The 8,301-nt window shown below is 32.9% G+C and overlaps 1 non-coding gene across 1 annotated transcript; it reads left to right on the forward strand.

Moving 5' to 3' along the window:
• Positions 1–8,026: 8,026 nt before the first annotated feature.
• On the forward strand, positions 8,027–8,098 carry TRNAH-GUG (transfer RNA histidin (anticodon GUG)). The gene has a single exon. It is a non-coding gene; the product is annotated as a tRNA-His (tRNA).
• Positions 8,099–8,301: the final 203 nt, after the last annotated feature.

The following is an 8,301-nucleotide window of genomic DNA, read 5'->3' on the forward strand; positions in this document are numbered from 1 at the left end:
CGAACACAAACTCGAATTTTAATTCGAACACAAACACAAACACAAACACAAACACGAACAACGAACAACGAACAACGAACAACGAACAACGAACAACGAACAACGAACAACGAACAACGAACAACGAACAACGAACAACAAACAATGTGAATGTGAACATACACAAACATGAACACGAACACGAACACGAAGACGAACACGAACACAAACTCGAATTTTAATTCGAACACAAACACAAACACAAACACAAACACAAACACAAACAACGAACATCGAACAACGAACAACGAACAACTAACAACGAACAACGAACAACGAACAACGAACAACGAACAACGAACAACGAACAACGAACAACGAACAACGAACAACGAACAACGAACAACGAACAACGAACAACGAACAACGAACAACGAACAACGAACAACGAACAACGAACAACGAACAACGAACAACGAACAACGAACAACGAACAACGAACAACGAACAACGAACAACGAATAACGAACAACGAATAACGAACAACGAACACGAACACGAATTACGAACAACGAAAACGAACAACGAACAACGAACAACGAACAACGAACAACGAACAACGAACAACGAACAACGAACAACGAACAACGAACAACGAACAACGAACAACGAACAACGAACAACGAACAACGAACAACGAACAACGAACAACGAACAACGAACAACGAACAACGAACAACGAACAACGAACAACGAACAACGAACAACGAACAACGAACAACGAACAACGAACAACGAACAACGAACAACGAACAACGAACAACGAACAACGAACAACGAACAACGAACAACGAACAACGAACAACGAACAACGAACAACGAACAACGAACAACGAACAACGAACAACGAACAACGAACAACGAACAACGAACAACGAACAACGTACAACGTACAACGAACAAAGAACAACGAAAAACGAACAACGAACAACGAACAACGAACAACGTGAATGTGAATGTGAATGTGAATGTGAACATACACAAACACAATCACAAACAACGAACATCGAACAACGAACAGCGAACAGCAAACAACGAACAACGAACAACGAACAACGAACAACGAACAACGAACAACGAACAACGAACAACGAACAACGAACAACGAACAACGAACAACGAACAACGAACACCAAACACCAAACACAACACGTTTGGTGTTTGGTGTTAAAAGGCGTGTCAACCTCGACAATTATTAGAGGATGCATTGGGCCACCTAAGAAGGACTTGTACTTGATAGCGATTGCGACATCGCGCACACCTGCGATTCCAGAGAGTGTTATAAGCCAAGTGGTAAATATATTATGTTAAAATAGATAAATAAATAACAATTCGTACAATTCATTAAAAAGTTTCGTAGTGAAACAATGTAAGAAACAATTGCATCTACGATCAATTGTCAATCTTATGATTATCTATACTAATATTACTGTTTAGCTGAAGTTTGTTTGTTTAAACGCGCTAATCTCAGGAACTACTGGTTCGATTTGAAAAATTCTTTAGTAACAAGATAGCCCATTTTTCGAGGAAGGCTATAATATATCATCACGCTAAGACCAATAGGAGTGGAGCACTGCGGGTAAAACCACAGGGCACAGCACAGCAGTCATACATAATACTAGACTTAAAAGCTTCATAAAACAATTAGGTTATTCAAATTATAAACATCTATTTAACGCTTTCCAAGACATGATGGTATGTCTTCTACATAAATTATACCAACGAATCTAACCTACAAAAATTCCAATGCTTTACACATATACATTATACAGCATAGGAATCTTGTTTGTCGCCAGACGTTGTTGCATCTATATTCTGCATTCACGAGGAATTGAACAGACTACCCTTGTGATGCAAATGCACGTCGAGATTGGAAACGGAACCCGGTGTGAGATATTTCCTTTGGTTTAGATGGTAAGTGGTATATCGATGGATGTTATTGATGGGGAATATTGTAATTTTTGTTATTGTGTTAACGCAATGATTTTTTTTTCGTAGTGGAGATTAATTGAGGAATATTTTGATTTTATTGCAGCGATTTTTAGCCTGACTGTATAAGGGTTGTGAAGTTGTCCTATCGATTGTACTAATCCTTATTATCTTACCGATTATACCAAGGCTTATCGAAAATTGTTGTTGGTTCGTTTTTTTCGTATAACTTTACTAATTTAGATTCACCTAAATAAAATAAAGAACTTATACGAATAATAGAAATCAACTCCAAATAGCATTGAATCATTCCACATGCCCAAAAGTACCCGTTAAAACTTGTTACAGTTTCTACAACTTAAAAATGTAATTTTAAATCCTGTACACATCGCAATTACAGTTTTAATAGTGCATCTTCAATAAACACCCCGACATGTCAACGGTTTCTTTAATTAAATGGATGCGACACGAGGGTCGACATTAAATACATGCTAACGAACACCATACATTCAGAGTCATAATTTTAAAAGCGAAAAAGTGCATAAAGAACTCTCATTAGAGACACGTTTTCTTTTGATACAAAGGTGACTTCGACAAAGCGCCTTCATACATCGATAGCTCCATTGTTCGAAATGTAGGGAAATAATGAAAGGAATTTGTTTCTAAACTGTAGTGTCATATACGTCTTCATATGCTGCTTCTGTGTGTGTGAAAATATGGTAATTTTCTTCTACAGGGACGAATTATGACTGCTTATTTGATGGATTACATTTTATAGGTTTAGGACAAATTTGGTACATGATTATTCGTTTATACGGTAGAGTGTTACATGATTACTATTATAATGAAGATTATTACAAAATATTACGAACGGCGTCTGTAAAATGATATTAATTCCATCTCCGTAATAAGTATTGGCTTTTTAAATTAAAAAAATCCTAATTTGTTGTTAACTAATCTAGTTTCAAATATTCTCTTTTCAACTCTTTAGACCAAGAATTTCAGAGAGTTTTTTAACACACAGATGAATATTTCTGCGTATCGTAAGGTCTATTGATATGGGTCATCTGTTTCTATTAATTATTGAAGAACCTTTTTCAAGCTATAGGTAAATAAAGATGGATGGCAACAAAGCCAGTATCATCACTTCTGAAGTTCGCATCTCAATAGTAGTGCCATGTCTAACGAAATTTAGAGTAAATTAATACTTAGAGTAATAATAAATTGAACAATATATTTTATTAAGTACGTAATTACTAATTATTAATTACCAATCTCAGCTAACATTTGAGCTATAATATATTTGAGCTATCTTCTATTCACGAACCTACGTAGGTATAGTTAACGGTAGTTACTAGTTATTATTGAGCCTATAATTATTACTTTTTATGGTAGAGCAAGCAATGGAGTGACTGGGTCACCTGATGATTACTAATAAAATATACTAGCACGGGTTACAGGGTGACCTTTTGTAAAAATCGAAGCATTTCTACTCGAACATTCTAGAACAATCTAGTTCACTCCAGAATACAATGTTAAAAGCACGTGATCGCCTACTCGATGCCACAACAATAGAATATCCAGATAAAGTACCACGTTATCGCATTATGATGCTTTTTCAATTTTTTATCGAGCATAATGGGTGAATTTCTTTTCATGGGCACACATGATTAGGTTTATATTGAGACGTTAACAATTGTGTTGTTACAATGTTGATAAGCAAGCTTTTTAACGGGTTAGAAATTGGTGAAATATATGTAGTTAACGTTACTACGAATATCAGTGATACCACAGATTACCATATAATTAGGTACTACGGTAATACATAAAAAATACGTACTCACTCCTCATTACTTAATATATACTTTGTAAATATAAGAGTTCTAACAGACGAACGGCAAGTTGTGAACGACATATTGACTGCTGCCGTCGACGCTTCAACGACTGCCGTCGACAGGTGGCGGCGGCTGAAGTAGCCCCTGCCGTTCACAACTCGCCGTTCGTCTGTAAGAACTCTAAGTAGCTAAGTATCTACTACAAGAGTTTTATCATTTTGGACACTTTTTTTTTCTAAAAAGAAAACTTAAAAATATTATTATTAATCTTAGTTGTTACCTTAACAAAAAGACACTGGTAAAAGTAATAAAATATACAGTGAAAACACTATCGGATTATGGTATTAATAATTTACTTCAAGATACTTGGAGGAAGTTGATGTAAAAACATTTCTTATCGGTAAAACTTTCCAGCGGCTTAAGGAAAATACGGATTAATATTGTTCTGGCAAACGCGGCGTTTTTAATTTTAGGGTTCCGAACCTCAAAATAAATTCATTGTTGTTTTGTGTTTCTAAAGTTACAGTTACTACTTCAGGATTCATCGTTTTTTTAACATATGAAATACTATGTATTGTAAATTGTAATGTATTCGTACAAGATGTTCAATAATTAGAAATGTATGAAACATAACGTTTTAACGGAAAATGATTGTGAATCTTTCAGGATTATCGTGCATGCGTCTGATTTTCGCTTTTCCAATATTTCATTATATCGCACATTTAGTTAAACGAGACACTGATAAACGAAAGACTGTCATAAATAATATAAAATTAAATTGCTATCTTGTACTACATACTACTAGAGTACTATTACTTACAGAGTACACTTAATTAAATCCCGATCGTTGAACCCAAACTACGTTTAAGTACAATAAATTATGAAATTCATAAGTTTGCTACAATTACCTTGCTATTAATTACCTTAAGTTCACTATAATTGTGGTGGTTAAAACGTGATAAACGTGATAAACGTGGTTGCCTGGCAGAAATCGTGATAAGGCCGCCCTTTGTGCTTTTGTTTATTGTAAATTGTTATTTTATGTACCTGGTTTATAGCACAATAAAGTGTTAAATAAATAAATAATAAATAAATATAATCCTTTATCCCATTTTTATTGACCAAAATTTGCGTTCCCGCATCAAACGACTCCCCGTGTGTTTAAAAAATATCTTTCTCTTAATAATACGTCAATGTGACCGAGCCGGCGTCTCATTCTTCAATGATCCCTCCTCTTTTGTTATTAATCGATTCTTCTTGAAAATAAACGTTCCGATATGGGTTAAGTGTTCAAGGGTTGAGTGAGCCGTCAGTATATTTTATGTAACAAAATTTGTAAGAACAATTTTTGTAATGCAAATCCTCTATTGTTGATATAAGGTGGTTTGGAGCTACGTGAAAACCATAAACATTTTAATGATTAAAGAGGTTGTGGATTCGAATCCATATTCTGGTAAAATGAAAGAACACTTTGTTATGGGTATGGTATATAAATATATTTAATTCATATTTACAAAATTTAGGTATGTAACATATATTTGCGAATAATAGTTATTTAGTTTAAAAAGATTGTTTTTCGTTCAAAAAATGTAGACCCTTAGAAATTTCACACGATCGACCAAATATCACCAACTTTTGCCTTTGCTCTACTTTTTTCTTATTCCTTAAAGATAAGTAGGAACGTCTTCCTCACTAAAACTACCTACATACAACATAAGATACCTATTTATACATTTGCTATTATCCCCTAACAAAGAGATAACAGAGAAAGGCGCGTGGCACACAAAGAAACATCGAGAGACACAATAGACCGTCACTTGTGTACGTCGTAACGCTTTATGTATCACAACTTTATACCCCGTAAAAATGTTTCATATAATATGAACTCAGATACGTTTCGCAACATTGTGGGGTTATTAAAAATATACAGACGTATAAAAAGTACATGCGAATGACATTTTGTTTTGTTTTTTAATTAACGTTGGCAAATTAAGGGAATTTTGGTCATAAATAGTAGTGTTTATTTTTTTACATTATTTATACAGGGTTACTTGTAAAACACCAGCAACCTCGCAGGACAAGATAGCTAACATCATAAGTAACAACATTTGTTCTACGCATTATATGCAATCGCATGAGCATCTACTCATGCGATTGCATATAATTGAACTTTTACTCATACTAAATACTAAACTTTTATCAGATTAAATAATAAGTAGGTACAATGTAATATTATTGTGCTTAGCGTATAACGCGTATATCATACCTAGTACCTAGTATCCTGAAAAACGTACCATCCAGACACAAACGCCACAAGTTTTCTTCTAACTAATAGTGAGATAGTACAAATAAACTTAAACGTAAATTAAATTCGAACATTAGTACCATTTGCACACATAACACATTCATACAATCAACACAATTTCTATTGCGAAACTAGCATTCGCGCTAAACAATCGAGAGTACATCATTAGTCTATCGATATCGATAGAGCAAACATCGACTAGTTCCCGTATTTGCTATCGATGTTTCGATCCTCACTGTTTACTAGTCAAAGAGTTATCTACGTTAGCATGCAAATATTCGTTTGCATCGATTTGAAATAGTCTTGAGAGTTTGGAACGGTTTTATATTTTTTGACTGTAAAATACTTGTTTTACGAAATAAACGGTAATTTTTTTTAACTTTTTTAAATCTTTGATAATCCAAATTATAGGGCTATATTATACTTCTACACAATAGCGAATTATCAATATGCAATTCAATTCGATTGCCGTTAATTTATGATGTTTGTGAAATTACAACAAATTAATTAGATAAATAATTTAATAATGAACTCTTGTTTATCAAATTATTTAGTCAGTTTTTAAATAAATTATCCTTAATAAGCAATCTAATGTTAAAAATGCGAAAATGCGAAAGTTTTCACTGCAAAACTACAGCACCGATTTGAGTGAAATTTGGAATGACAATAGTTGTAGACCAAGAGTTAAGTTATTTGCTCTACATATACTTTTATGACTCAACAATTTAACCAACAATAAATGAATACACGTAAGGATTTTACCAAAAGACTTTATTACGGTAATAACCTCAAAATATTCAGATTAAACGGTTCCTCTGTCTCTTTCCCGCGCAAACAAAAGAGCGGGAAAGCGTAATAAGCCAAAATGGCGGTAAATTACTCTTGTGAGTGATAAAATTGGCAAATGAGACGACAAATTGTTGTACATTGATATGCAAATACGAAAAAACATAAAGATAGGAAACTTTTTAAAGTATACGAATTTAACTAATTAGTGGTGAATGGTTGCGTTAATGTATTGAATAATTAATAATTATAAACAATTATTGTTATATTGTTTGTTTATATTGCTACTCTAAATAGCTGAACAAATGTTGATGAATTGAAAAGAGCCTAACTGAAAGTGAAAATGGCAATGCCCGAAGAAAATTCGAACAAAGCCGCGGGATTAAAGTAGGTATGTACTATGTAGATAACAACTTATTTGTATAGATAACTTAAAATATTATATTAAAACTCATAAAATGACGACGCATCATATTATGAGCACTAAAATGAGAAAATTTAAAATTTAATAGAAACCTACAAGTATGAGACAGCTTTTAAAGTATTTGCCGTTAGACATTGTATAGAAGATTGGTTGCTGAAATATAAAAAGTAAAAACTAATAGATACAATTTATTTTTTACTTTTTTGTATTGCTGTAACGTCAACATAACAAGTTTGATAGTAAGTTCTCAAATTGGTGAAAAAAATATCTATTAGGTATATACCACTTGCAAATTATTTCAAAATTAAATATATTTTGATGAAAAATAATATATTGAAAGTTATGTTAGTACAATACCTACTATAAAATCTCTAGTGACATGCTTATATATCCGAAAACATTACGTATATTTATAATATTTTATTATGTAGGTACATAGAGATAGATAGTCCAATATAAATATTGGAATAATATTACGTAGTTTAATAATTAATATCATTAAAATTCTGATACTTACCAGATACCCACAATTTTCATTAAAAAATATTTATTTATTTATTATGTTTTTGCTGACGGTACGCTGTCATCCAAGCATGACACCACGTAACCACACGTAACACTATCAAACCTTATCGAACCATATTAAAAGAGAAAGTAATTTGAAGATAACCTTTCGAAATTTCGAGCACACTCTTACCTGCTCCGGTAGCCGTGATCGTCTAGTGGTTAGGACCCTACGTTGTGGCCGTAGTAACCCAGGTTCGAATCCTGGTCACGGCAGCGCAAGCTGTCTCGGCGGAGCTATGTTTTTATATTTATTTTCTGTAAATCTAATATGGAAATTAATTAAAAATTACTTATCTACTAGCTTCACATTTTTTTGATTTTATACATAAAATTCATGAAATATTTGTACATAAATAGTACGTACGTATATAAATTTATTTATTTTTCAACAAAAAGAGTCTTTCTGTTAAGTCTAT

Source organism: Colias eurytheme, chromosome 2 (genome assembly GCF_061535395.1).
Source record: "Colias eurytheme isolate Ceu_HAF_F1 chromosome 2, ilColEury1 Martin Lab GWU primary, whole genome shotgun sequence".
NCBI lineage: Eukaryota > Metazoa > Arthropoda > Insecta > Lepidoptera > Pieridae > Colias > Colias eurytheme.